General features: G+C 37.1%; 1 non-coding gene across 1 annotated transcript; it reads right to left on the bottom strand.

The window, feature by feature from the left end:
* Positions 1-3274: 3274 nt before the first annotated feature.
* On the bottom strand, positions 3275-3339 carry LOC115832673. Its single transcript, XR_004028192.1, has one exon. It is a non-coding gene; the product is annotated as a small nucleolar RNA SNORD37 (small nucleolar RNA).
* Between the last annotated feature and the right edge of the window lie 11569 nt (positions 3340-14908).

Below are 14908 nucleotides of genomic sequence, written 5' to 3'. Positions count from 1 at the left end.
AATACCTTTAGTCTTGCTAGCAAGAATGAGGTGATTCCTAATTGTGAGAAAAATTTGGAGCTACCTCAGCCCCACTGAAAGGAATGAACATCCTGTTAATTTTATATCACCACTTTAGCTTAAAACTTTTAGCATAGAAGAGTGGTGTGGTTATTTGGCTTGCCTCCCTCAAACTCATCAGTAAGACATAAATCATTTCTGAATACTTCTAGCTTTCTCCCCATTCTTTAACTTTTGGAGCCAACTTTCCACTTAATCTATTATTCCTGGACCCTAGACATGGTAATTAACCTCAGAGATGGAATTTAGTCAAAAATGCACTCTGCAAACAGCGTTACATTCGAGAAATTTTAATTGTGTTCAGCAACATTTCTTAATTTAATCTGAAAGGTTACACTATCTTCCATGTGAATCAATAACCATTTAATTTCTGGATGAAGGTTAAAATGATTTTCTCTGACTTACTAGCTTGGCATAAGGCTATGCTTTGGGCCATTACTTCACCCTGTAAATCTTCGCTTGAATTCCTCTGAGCTCTAAGAGAGTGGAGCATCTTTTAAGAAATAGGTCATTTTATTAAATGTTAAGTTGTAAGACAGACTCAACAACAGCTTCTCTCTTTGAAGAGCATTAGCTCTAAGATAATGGAGCATTTTTATTTTGTGCAATACTTGGAATGAGAAGATCCGCAGCTCAGGGGCAAGACTATGGGATTAATCATTTCTCTCCCTCATTGAAGAGATTTCATTATTAGAATTCAATGTCTAGCTGAATCCATAAGTTATTTCTTATTAGAACATAATCCTTTCGACTTAAACATTTTTTATATTATATAAAGTCTCTGTTTATAGACATTATTAATGATGACTGTTACATTAATAAATTACAGTGATGATTTGGGAAAACTTCCACCTAGTCCCGATGACTTTTGTTTCATTACCAGTCTGTTGCAACACCTTTTTAGTGTATTGAATTTGTTCTCAGTTGTAGAAAGAGAAAGAAATATCCATGACTTTGAGTTGTAAAAGCTTGAAAGCTCTATAGTCATAAAGTTAGAATTATCATTAATATTTTTCTTATCACTAATACTCGAGGAGCACATGACGCTATAGCCTATAATATCATGTAATATATACTTCAATTAAAATACTCTAAAGAAATGAGTGAGAATCATTGCATTTGAAAGCAAGAAAGAGAGACCTTGGAGATCTCCTAGTTCCACCGATCAGGATGCCACGTCTGAGTTAGATTAAGTGACATGTCAAAGGTCACATAATTAATGGCAAATTTGGCACTAAAACCTTACTACGTCAGAACTCTTTCCACTAAAACTTTACATTTCTTGAATATTTAGAACATTTATCTTAAGAAAGAATGGCATAAATTCTGGGCAAAGACATGCCAAGAGTTCCATTATACTTAAGTTTTTAAATGTTGCTCTTCTGGCCTCTGCTCCTTGGCTAGATTTTCATTTCCCTGTATACAATTCTCCCTCTAATATCTCATGCAAATACTGATGACCACACTGCTGATTTTGCCCAGATATCCTGTATTGATAAACAATACAGGAAATTATCCCAATCCACTCTGCCTCACAAAATAATGACCTAAAGGTTCTCAAGTATGCACTAATTTGTCCTCCAAGCATACCATTGGCCACCAAAGTCTACTAATTCCACTTCAGGAAAGACTCCAAAATTGGTGCCTTGATTTCTTGTGCTTCTCCTATCTTCCTCCTGGGATCACTGCAAAGCCCCATCACCTTCAGTCTTCCTATCACATGATCACATGCTTTGACTTCCCAAATATAGCCTCCATACTCTTCTAAGTTAGTTCTTCCTAAAGGCAAATTTGAGCCCATCATTTCTAAACTTAAAAAGCTGCATGACTCTGCAATGCCTTCATGTTCCGGCTCAGCCCACCTCCCCAACATAGAGTTCCCCTACTACCTGGCAGACCTATGCTGTCATTGAGTAGACCACATCTCAACCTTCTCCGCACCAGCCATAACTCTCATAACCCTAGGCTTGGCATATGATTTCCTTCCTCTGGAACACCTTTTCTTCCCATTTATTGCTTCCAAAACTCTTATCCTAGCTCAAAACAGCAAAGAAAAATATTACTATCCTATATAACATTCCTTGAGACCTTTGGTAGTAGTGATTCCTGCTCCCTACTGCTACTTCATTTTATTCATACATTTCTTATGGCATTTACTGAATTATTTATTACAATTCGCTACTTCTCTTATATTATTCTACTCAAAACTTCCTACGGCCTTGTGAATAAAAGGCAGGCAGCAGAGTTGAGTGGATCTGGGTTTGATCCCTGCCAACCAATCAGCAATGATGTGACCTTGGCAAAATCTTGGTAATCCTCAGTTTGTTAATTTGCTGAATATTGATAATGAAACTCACACGTGGATCTGATGTGTGGGATGGTGATGATGCATGGAATGTGCCTTAAACTGCTTTGGCAGCAGTCATGAGTCAATGCATGAGAGACATGCATCCCTGTATTCCCAACTCTTAATTAAGTGCCAAGCACATTCAGCACATTTGCTGAAATGAAAATCATACAGTATTTATACTGTTCTAAACTTAGCTATGTAAAAAATATGTCTTCCTTTGTTTCTTTATACCTGCATACATTCTCAAACTCAGATTTTTGCTGAGGGTGAGTGCTTGTCAATCCAAGATCACTCAGTCACTTTCGTTATGAGAAGCAGTATTTTGGAAAACTAGTGCTCGGTCGATTGAAGATGCCCTCCCCGATTCACCTTTCTGCCCCACAGGAAACAGAAGCAGGATGTGTGTGCTCCAGGCATCTGGGGGATATTGCATTTGTATGCCATTTGTGCTCCTGTCTGCCTTTAGCTGAGGTATAGCACTTGTCACCTGGTCTTGGAAGTCAGTCACTAGCCTGCTATATTCACCACTGATGTCCTTTGGTGACAGAAAGAGCAGTGAAAATCCTGAGTAAATTTGAAAGGATTCTAGAACACAAAGAACTGGGGTCTGACTTTCCAGGCTGTTTTTCCTCTGGAAAACTGTAAACTTTGTAACTAAATCCCATTTCTGCATGACACCAGGGGCTAGAAGTCTGAAATCAAAGTGTCAGTAGGATTGGTTCCCTCTGAGGGCTGAGCAGAGAGAATCTGTCCAAGCCTCTTTTCTTGTAGATGGCCATTTACTCCTTGTGTCTCTTTCCATTGTCTTCCCTTTATGCACGTCTGTTTCTTTGTCCAAGTTTATTCTTTTTCTTTCTCCATGGGCCTCAGATGCTGGTTTTCTTCAATACACATCAGGTCAAATTGAAGAAATGTTACTTATCATGAACTCTTTTTTTTTTTTTTTTTTTTGAGACAGGGTCTCACTCTGTTGCCCAGGGTGATGTGGTGCAATCTCAGCTCACTGCAGCCTAGACCTCCCAGTGTCAAGCGATCCTCCCACCTCAGCTTCCCAAGTAGCTGGGACTACAAACATGCACCACTGTACCTGGCTAGTTTTTGTATTTTTTGGTAGAGATGGGGTCTCACCATGTTGCCCAGGCTGTGTTCAAGTGATCCACCCCGCTTGGCTTCCTAAAGTGCTGGGATTACAGGTGTGAGCCACCGCGACTGGCCACAAACTGTTCCTTTCAGCCCAGCTGGAGTTCTGGACCCTTCTCAGGGAACAACAGTTATCTCTACATCAGTTATGTCCCTCCAATTCTCTTTGTTTTGCTGGCCAAACACATAACCCTCTTTGAGCAGAAAAATGACTATCTCATCATGTCTTTTTCTCCATGATAAGGTTTAAGCAGAGCTGCTCAAACTTTACAATGGATAAGGAAAATTGGGTTGTGTGTAAAAATACATTATCCTGTCTTTGTCCTTGTAGACTTAGGGTATGGCTCCACAACCCGTAATTTATGACACATACTACATGTCTGATACAGATGGCTTGCAGACCATTCTTGTATAAACAGTGGTTTTACATTGTGGAAGACAGTGCGGCGATTCCTCAAGGATCTAGAACTAGAAATACCATTTGACCCAGCCATCCCATTACTGGGTATATACCCAAAGGACTATAAATCATGCTGCTATAAAGACACATGCACACGTATGTTTATTGCGGCACTATTCACAATAGCAAAAACTTGGAACCAACCCAAATGTCCATCAGTGATAGACTGGATTAAGAAAATGTGGCACATATACACCATGGAATACTACGCAGCCAAAAAAAGGATGAGTCCATGTCCTTTGTAGGGACATGGGTGAAGCTGGAAACCATCATTCTGAGCAAACTATCACAAGGACAGAAAACCAAACACTGCATGTTCTCACTCATAGGTGGGAATTGAACAATGAGAACACTTGGACACAGGGTGGGGAACATCACACACCGTGGCCTGTCATGGAGGAGGGGGTGGGGGAGGGGGAGGGATGGCATTGGGAGATATACCTGATGTAAATGGCGAGTTGATGGGTGCAGCACACCAACATGGCACATGTACACATATGTAACAAACCTGCATGGTGTGTACATGTACCCTATAATTTGGAGTATAATTAAAAAAAAACAGTGGTTTTAGTTATAAACTCATGCCTTGAACTTTCAATATTTTTAATATTTAAAACTGAACGTTTGGAATAAGAAAATAAAAACAAACTTTTTTTTCTTAAATGCTTATTTATTGAAAATAAAACTTCCGATTTTCAAGTTCATTACTTCCACTAGATATTTTCATAATCTATCTAAAATTTTAAAATCCAGTAAATTGGACCTTTATTCTTTTGTATTATCTCTTCTCGTGTTCACTGTACATGGTAAGCTCTTCTTTCTGCTTGAATAGTGAAAGACAGAAGGAAATAATTTCCTAAAATCTACCTAGTTTATTGTTGTATATTTTCATGCTACATCCTCAACTACATGTGTATGTAGCATGTGTGTGTGTGTGTGTGTGTGTGTGTGTGTGTGTGTGTGTGTGAGAGAGAGAGAGAGAGAGACAGATAGAGAGACAGACGAATGTGGGAAAAAATGTGAGGTACAATGTGTAAAGAGAATGGTATATGGAACTCATCACAACTAAGTTGGAATCCTGGCTATACTATTTTTCATTTGGGCCAAGCAGGAGAGTCATTTGATTTATCTTAGTTTCAGTTTTCTTCCACTGAACTTTAAGATTCTTTTAGAATGCCACTATGTTTTAATTTATATCTCTTTAATCTGGCACATAGTAGAGAAATTGTCATTATTGAATGAATAAATGAATAATGTCCTAGCTATCAATACAAGGCATTACAAGGGTTCATTTTACTCCCAATTCATTTATGTTCAGTCCAAAATACTGTGTTTAAGAAATGAGTCTCAATTTGGCCTTGTCTTCTTTTCAGAAGCTGCATGTGCCAGTCTTCAGGAATATACTGACTTCCTGGCTGCTTTAGCAAACATTAGATTGCCCTCCTCTGACTTCCAATAGAACTTTCTTCTTGTACTCATGATTTAATATGTGGCAATATGTTATTTTATCAATTTAGGTCATAGTTTTGGATATTTCTCTTTCTCTCTATGAAATGCTCAGCTCCTTAATGGCAAAGACCACACAATATGCCTCTGTTTTTCACGTTACCAGCAAAGGGCCCCTTTCTTAGGAAGTGCTGAGTGTGTTCTTGTATTTAAGAATAATAGCAATGACAGTAAAATTAAACTATTGTACACAGTTCTTTAAAAAAAAAAACTATGCTGATATAGTTCTGTCAGATGAAGAGACGTAGACTCAGAATTTCAGTGACTTGAAATATGCCCACAGCCAGAAAGAGGCAATGACTCCGCTGTTCAGATTCTGACTCCAGGGCTGTTTCCACTACACCATGATAAATAAGGTCTCTGTTTTGTGTTAAACGTTAGGACATTTGGTATGAAGTTGTTAGATCTGACATGAATTTGTTTCTAATAGGATTGAGATACCCTGAACAGGTCACCAGGGTCTGTTGTATAATTTACCTTTGCTTGATGGCTTTAAAAGGAGGATCAATACCTGCCTTTTAGGCAGGGTTTAGGCATTGTCCTGCCAAAAGGAAAGAAATTAACTACATGTTTTTAAAGATTCCTTTTGGTTCTATAGCCAAAGGAATCTTGGTTCTTGTAACTTACTTATATTTACTTTTTTAACTCTGAATTCTGCCGGTTCCTGGGCATTTTGTAAATATTATGCAAATCTAAGGTTAAATCAGCAGTGACAAGTCAAATTTGGGAGGTCAGGGAAGGTAGAAATCAGGTTACCATCCAGAAGAGCTCAAAACACATGTCACCACTAATGAGATGAGAAGGAATAACAGCACACAGTATTAATCTTCATGTCATGCTTCAACGCAGGATTTTTAAGCCACTCTGACAAATTCTAGATTTTAAACACAAATGAGTGGAAGTTTGTGGAGAACCCTGAGAACTTGGAAGTGTCTTTGTTGTTTGACTTAGTCCACCTCCATTCTGAGTTTTTCCTCACCTTGAACATTACTGCATTTAAATTCTTAACCCCCTTTCCAACCATTTTTACTCATTTGTCGTTAATATGCAGATTACAGTGGCTGGTGTTCGGAAAGGGGATCAGCAAAACATTTATCATTCGATGCAGCAACTTGAGGAGTTTTGAAAAGCAAAGCATGTGGAACCCCATTAGCAGATAAAGAACACAGGATTGAAAGAACCGAAGGACAAATCATTTATTTCAGTACATCTTGTATAGCAAAGCATTACCAGAGGCAATAGGTACAAAAGATCAGATCAGCTTCAGAAGAGCTAAATGATATTCATTTGCCATCTTCACCAAAATAAGATTGCATGGAAATATTTTTTATTTTGAATGTTGAAGATAATTTTAATAATGTGATTTTTTGACCCACAGTCCAAGGCAAAGCCTTATCCCGGAAGATAATAGAGATGAGATAAATTAGAGGACTATAGCCAGATACAGAAAAAAAAAGCGGAACCTTTTAATACTAACAGATAAAACAGGCAGTTCAATGCCAATAAATGCAGAATAATGATGCTTTTGATGGGTCTTTATCACAGAAGGCCATGTTCTTCATAAATTATGAGCCATAAAAAAAGGAATTTCAGTCAAAAGACAAGTCTGTTTGTATCATCAATGAATGATGAGAAATAGAAAGACAAAAACCAAATAGGAATGCATAAAATAACTGCTTGATGACTTCATCAGCTAAGTTTCTACACTGAAAAGTATAGAAGAACAAAAGACTACCCAGAAAAAAAAATTCAAAGACAGCCCAAAATGATAGAAATACTTTTATTTTGAAAAAAATGAAACTATTTTATTTGTGGAAAATTGTGGTTGATCTAACAACTACTGAAGTCAATTTCACATGTAGATGTTTTTAGTATTTTCTTATCTCAAAGGGCATCTAAAACGTATTTGAAGTGATATTTAATGTGGATTGACATTCATTGTCTTTGTGAAGGATGTATCCCAATGTATATACATATGTGCTTCTAAATATTTTGTCACAATTATCTTTAAAAAGTTAGCTAGTGAATTTTTTTGGTGAAAAATGTAAATTGAATTTGAGCTTCTGATTGATGTATTTTCTGAAATTTAACATTTAGCTTTCTGGTGACGTTTTTGTAAAGAGAAAACAGAATGTGTTTGAGCTTCTGTTATATATTTTTTCTAAAATATAATATTTATTACCATTACCTAGTTCAGATTTGTAATATTTACCATCAATAAATATGGGTTAAATTTGCCAATTATGATTTTGGACACAGGTCCTAATATTTCAGGTATTATATCTATAATTTAAGTAGCAACCTGCATGTGGTATCTCTTATAGATCATGATTTGGTACTGAAAGTAGTAATAATTCATCAAGTAATACTTTTCCTATAACATGCAACTTTATTAATATATCATGATAGATCTTTGATCTTTTTTGATTAATATGTCATGATGGATCAAGGTAACTACTCTTATACACCAGCACTAAGAATCAATATTATTTGGAGGAAGATATTTTAAAAAATAAGAAAGCAATGTGTCTTAATGAAATGGGCCATGGTTCAAGAACCAAGAGCCCTAATACCTGCCTTAACAGACAAGCTGTGTTAACTCTGAGAATGTGCTATTTTTGCCTCCGTGTCTCCAAATTTAAAATAAGAAGGCTGAGTAACTAAATTGTTTTTGAATTTTATAACCTTATATTTTACTGCTGGTATATTTTTTGTGACTCCTTTGCTTAGTCAGTACTTAACCTTACTTTTAAAATTTATTTTAACGTGTCTACTAACATCAAAAGCAGTTGTCTTTTGAAACTGACAGGTGTTGGGGAGGAAAGTATTTGAATCACCTAAAAGGCTTTTCCAGCCCCCTTCACTCTGTTCAGATCTACCTCCAGAACTCAGAATCACTACTTCTAGGGGACATAGTGTTGATGAGCTTTCTTTTCATCCCTCCAGCATGCAGGGGTGGAAAAAGACCGAAGACCACTGGTCTAACACCTTCACAGAGAGCCTTCTCTAAGGTCACAGGTGCTTGTCAAGCATATGTGTCCAGGGAAACGTCTCTTTGGGAGATACTGTCTTCTTAGCATCACTTTTACCTCTTGAGACTCCCATAGTGAGTCAGCGCCAACAACCAACAACTTTCTTTTTTAATGACATGATTCAAAACTCTGTGTTGGTGACATTGGTCCTCTCTTTTTCTTACCACATTTGATGTCCTCTCAGTTTCTAAGCTGCCTTAAAGATTCCATATCTCATAATTACTTTGCTGAGAGCAACAGAAATGGTCTTTGACTAACAAACAGAAGCAAATTTATTGGAAGGATATAGTGAGCTCAAAGAATGTATAGGAGGCTGGAGACCTGGGCTTGAATGGACAGGGAATCAAGGCAGTGCTGGAGAAAAGAAAGAAAAAACCACGATAGTGGTCTGGTAGCAACGAGGGCTGACTCTCAGATAAAAGAGAAAGCAAAACATTTTCTTTATTTTTATTATGTTACTGTATATTAAGATTCCTGGCAGTGTACATCCAGTGAAGGATACTGGATTTCTGTTAGAAAGGCATGGGGGCATTGGGTAGACATTAATAAGACACACATTCATGTATGTTCATATGAGCATCTTCCTCCTGTAAAGCAGTGTCTGCAAATAGCTACCTATTTCATTTCTTCTTTTGATAAATTGACTTGATCTCTCTTCTTACCATCTCGTTTTTTAAAAGTATGAGTTACCTTCATTTATGATCTCAATTTCATCCTGATCATTGTTTTTCTTGGAAAAGTACAGGTACCCCTCTTAAAAAACCACTATGTAATTGTGTTTAAAATCAGTTCTCCATTATGGTGAAAAGGAAGTTAAAATATTCAAAAGTTAAACTAGGCAAACTTCTATTAAAATAGGAATTATTTGATAAATTAACACTTATAATCCCTAGGAGTATTGCTACCTAAACTGATACGTAAGGTATTCTCAAGTTAAAAATACTATAAAGGAATATGGTATGTGGGTAACATCAAGTGGGACTGCTGTGTGATATTTCAGATGAACTCATATATTACCCCACGTCTAATACTTTCACAAAATGATGGTATTTTTCTCCTGCTTTCTGATCTCTTTTTGATAGAAATGGACTGGCATCTTTTTCCTACATCAGCTCCGTTCATCTACTGAACTTTAATGATATGTTTTTCTTCCAGTCCTCTAACAATTTCCACTAGATATAGCTACTTTTTAAGGAACTTCTGTGTTTCTTATGGCACTCTATTATTTTCTTTGATCATCTAGTACTTTTTTTTTTTAAACTTAGGGACATTTTCATTTGCAAAGATCCACCCAAATTGTACTCAGCACAAATCCAGTCATATAGAAAACCCCCTACAAATGAAATCTGACTGCCAAGTAATTTCTGTCAGCCTTGACACTGGAATTTGCTAAGTTTTGACATGATTCTGATGAAAATTAGAAATTATGTGAGTTCCCCCCAATACTGGACTTTTCAGGGGTTTGCTATCCAGCTGGTGTGTTTTCCAGCTCTTTTGCTTCCCTCCTTTCCTCCTGCCTCCTCTTCAGACCATTTCCATCCATCAGACATGCCTTTAGGGATAAAAAGAGAAGGTGAGATGAAATGCAAGCTGATCCATTTTGTTGTTTATCTACAGTTCTGGTTAGAGAGAAAGTAGAGGGTTTGTTGAAGAGAAAAGATGAAATGTGGCAACTATTGGCTAAACTGCAACCAGAGAATTAGCTTGGGAAGTTGTTGATTTATGCAACCCATGCTCCCATTTGCACAGATAATTGAGTTAGCTTTACAAGAATTTAGAGTTCCCTCACTCATCGATATTTTATTCCTGAGTTATTGCCCTTAAAAATACGTAAGCATAAAAGAAGTCCTCTAAAGAAAACCCAGCCTCTGAAATGAGGCTCACAACCATTACACTGATGATCTGAAAGGCACACTTGCCTCCTTCAGTTTATGATGATATCATTGCCTTGGCCACAATCTCACTTTCATTCATTTAAATGGCATAGGAATAAACACTACTTGCAACGTAGTTTGTACATTAATAGGCACAACATAAAACCAAATTACGAGGCTGTACTCTTCCTCAGCATTAGCTACTGCTAATGTTTTTCTGTGGCAGTGACAGATGCTCTGATACCTATATAACCTCCAGAACAGGAGTTTAATGGATGTAGTATTTACAGTATTTAACTTTGGAAACCTTGAAATTAGTGAGATTTATTTTTGTGATGCTTTAGAGTAAGAAGTTAGCATTTCTTTAAAGACAATCATTTCTTAAGGAAAATCTCATATCTTATGGAAAATCTCAAGAGTTCTTAAAACTCTGTTGAAGAAAGAAAAAACAAGGGCAGTTCAAGCAGAAATATAAAGAGGTAAAAAAGAAGCATTTATATGGCCAAGAAACATGAAAAAAAGCTCATCATCATTTGCATTAGAGAAATGCAAATGAAAACCACGAGATACCATCTCACGCCAGTTAGAATGGTGATTATTAAAAAGTCGGGAAACAACAGATGCTAGCAAGGATGTGGAGAAATAGGAATGCCTTTATGCTGTTGGTGGGAGTGTAAATTAGTTCAACCACTGTGGAAGACAGTGTGGCGATTCCTTAAGGACCTAGAACCAGAAATACCATTTGACCTAGCAATCTCATTACTGGGCATATACCCAAAGGATTATAAATTATTCTGCTATAAAGACACACACACACACATATGTTTATTGCAGCACTATTTACAATAACAAAGACTTAGAACTAACCCAAATGTCCATCAGTGATAGACTGGATAAAGAAAATGTGGCACATATACAACATGGAACATTATGCAGCCATAAAAAAAGAATGAGATCATGTCCTTTGCAATGGCATGGATGAAGCTGGAAGCCATCATTCTCAGCAAACTAACACAGAAACGGAAAACCAAACACCACGTGTTCTCACTCTTAAGTGAGAGTTGAAAAATGAGAACACATGGACACAGGGAGGGGAACAACACACATTGGGGCCTGTTGGGGGCTGGGGACAAGGGGAGGGATAGAATTAGGACAAATAGCTAATGCATGTGGGACTTAAAACCTAGATGATGGGTTGATGGATGCAGCAAACCACCATGGCACATGTATATCTATGTAACAAACCTGCACATTCTGTACATGTATCCCAGAACTTACAATAAAATTAAAAAAAAAAAATCCAACAGCCTTTCCCATATTGCCATGTTCAGTGAACCACACTACTGCACTGATAAATGTGAAAAAAAATTGGCAACCTAAGTACTTTCTATCCCACACCCTGTCACTGCCCTGTTTGCCAAAGAAAGCACCTGTTGAGACAGAAGCCTTGCTGGGAGTTTCCACAAAGTTTGATGATCCAAAAGATGTAATATCGTGAGCAGCAACTGCACTGGCAGAGCATTATCATAATAGCCCGACCTCCTGAGCTTTTCCTGATTACCTGGATCTTACCTCCCAAAGGGAAAATGACTTCAAAGACTGAAGTTCTTGCCTGCATTTTTCAAAGATTCAGCAACTTGAAGCTACAGCTTCTTCCAGCTTGTTTTCAACATGCACAATAGTGCCAGAAAATGACACCGAGTTCCCCTAGGAGCCCAAGAGGACATGGAGCAGCACTGTCACGGCTGGTCTTTTCAGACAGATCTGCACAGTCCTCTGTGTTTTCTTAAACACCAGAAAGAGGAAGGCTCCGGGTTTCACTGTTTTTTGTTTGTTTTCTTTGTCGCCTGTTTGTTTTTAATTCAATAGTTTAAAAACAGAGCCTTAGCTTCCTAAGTCCATTTTGAAAGTCAAACGGATTAAAAAGAGTTTCAAAACAGTGCTAGCCCAAATCCGGTTGAAACTTTTAATTAGTCTGATGTTATTTTTAGACTCTCTCAAATCTCTGTAATTGAGCCCTCTGCAGTTGTACAAACAAATAGAAACCTTGTAAGATCTTGAAATTCATGATAGTTTACTAATGAAGTCAGCTTGGCAAACTCTTCATTGAATATTGTAATTTGATTGCCATCTTATTCTGATTGGACCCTGGTTTTGCATTTAAATGAGTATGTATTATTTGAAATGCAAAACAGCATGTTATCTGGGGTATTTTGCAAGAACAGACAAGATTAAAAACATCTAATGTTCCGTTTTATAAAAACATTACAAAATGGAAGTGCAGAGCTGACTTTTAAAATTTATTAGTAACAGCTTACAATAATTGGACATTAATTAATCCTAAATTACAAGACATTTCTGTGGAAATGCGTATTACATCCTTTCCATCAGTACTCAGCAGATTCATTAGTATTATTTTTTGTTTGGAGCACTGAAGGCATTAACAACAGTTTCTTACTATAGCAGTCTTTGTTATAGAACTCACTGTTACGCATGTGAGTTCAACACAATACGTTATCAATTACTGATTCTACAGCTACTGACCTTGAGTATCCAATTTTAAAAAAAAAGTGGCAGCAGTAGCTAAGGCAAGCTGAATTTGTGAATTGGGGTCTGTATCGACTTGTTCCAAGCTTTGATTTTTTATCAGCCTTTGTGGTAGATGGATTGGAAAGAATTTTCTGATTCTATAAACTTTTATTTCTCAACTGTGGTTTTTGTGTCTTACATAGAAAATTGTTTTCAATTGCATTACCCCAAAAAAGAAGATTTCCATTTGAGAGAAGCATGGGGGCAGCTATCTCTCTATTTGATTGTTTGGCTTTCTGAAATTTCCATTACATCTATTTTCAGACACATATAGTAACCCACAATCTAATATGCTGGACTTTTCTCTCCCTTTAGTATTTTGCTGACAAAAGCCTGTCAGAATGGGACCATAAGTTTATAAGTGTATTATCCAGGTCTTTGGAATAATTTTTAATCATTTAGGTATCATATCAAGTGAGTTATAATCTGGGAATTAATACTTTATGTGGAACTTGAACTGTGAGAAAAAGAGATTTCTTCACCAATTTATATCTCTGACCTCAAATTAAGGGAAAGTCTTAGTGTAATGGAGGCATTTGGTTCCCTAGGGGTCTCTAGTGATGGAAGAAAGTGGCAATGACAATGCTACAACAGAGGGAAGAGGGAGCAGAGAAACAGCATGGCTTTGCACTTGTCTTCTGTTGCAGGCCTGTGCCATCCCAACCACCACATTAAGTCAACCTAAGTCCAGCCTGATGGACAGTTTTAAGAGTTTTATAAAATTGCTCTGTCACCTGTAAAATGCATGCAAGTACCATTGCCATATAATCCATTTGGTGAATTCTATCAAAGTAATTTTGATTTCTGATATTCTAAGACTAGCAAGGGCTGCACTTAATCTTTCTCTCTGAACTCAGTATCCATAGATAACATAAAATCCTGATTTTTTAACTAGGAACAGTTAAAGTTTCAGGGCTAAAAGATTAAAATCAACTTTCCTGGCTGAAAGAACGGATGCTTAAAATTTGAGAGCAAATCTTTATAAAGATTGGTCGTTCTACTAAAATAAGGATCAAGCGTTGAGTCTGGACTGATTTTGGCTTGAGGTTGGTGCTATATAGGTCCTCATTTTATGGATCTTGTTTTATGCAGATGAGAGCTGTCAGCCTCTTGTATGACCCTATATGCACAAGCAATCTGATGGATTGGGGTATTGGGGGAGCTTCTTGGGACCAGAAGTGTTGCAGATTTCACATACGTACATATTTTGATTTTGGAATATTTGCACAAACATAATGACATATCTTGGGGATAGAACCCAAGTCTAAACAAGAATTTTATTTATGTTTCATATACATCTATACACATAGCCTTAGGAAACAATGTTTTGTCTGCATTTTGACTGCAACTTATTACGTGATTTCAGGTGTGTAATTTTCCTCTTGTGGCATTATGTTGGTGCTCAAAACTTTTGGGTTTTGGAACATTTCAAGTTTGGCATTTTCTGATTAGGGAGGCCCACCTTGTGTATCTCCTGAACTGGCCCTACAAAGTTTTTTCTATTTTCTTTTTTTCAAATTGGAGCTACAGGAAACAGATTTTTTTTCTGTGTTGAACCCAGACTTCAAGTTGCCATGATTCAAGTATTGTCAAAAAAGTTAACCAAAGAGAACATAGTGAAAGAAAAGTATGGTTAGGGGATAAGAAATAATCAGTTGTTCTAGTTTTCCCAGAGCCACTGCTTCCCTTTCCCAAGTCTAATCATGCCTGCGAATACATCCCCTACTTTGGCCTAAGCTTGTTTCAGCTGGATTTCTCGCTTGCTACAGAAATGATCCCCCGTTACAAAAAATTTATTTCTCCTTTTTCTCCTCATAGTAGGAAGGGAGTAAATTGGAGCTTGGGCATGAGAAATGTATTTACTCTGAACTAAATCCCCACCTAGCTGTAGAAGCAG

Source organism: Nomascus leucogenys, chromosome 22a (assembly GCF_006542625.1).
Source record: "Nomascus leucogenys isolate Asia chromosome 22a, Asia_NLE_v1, whole genome shotgun sequence".
Classification (NCBI taxonomy): Eukaryota; Metazoa; Chordata; class Mammalia; order Primates; family Hylobatidae; genus Nomascus; species Nomascus leucogenys.
Note: the sequence above shows the minus strand (reverse complement) of the source record. Positions and strands in the feature narration are given on the sequence as shown.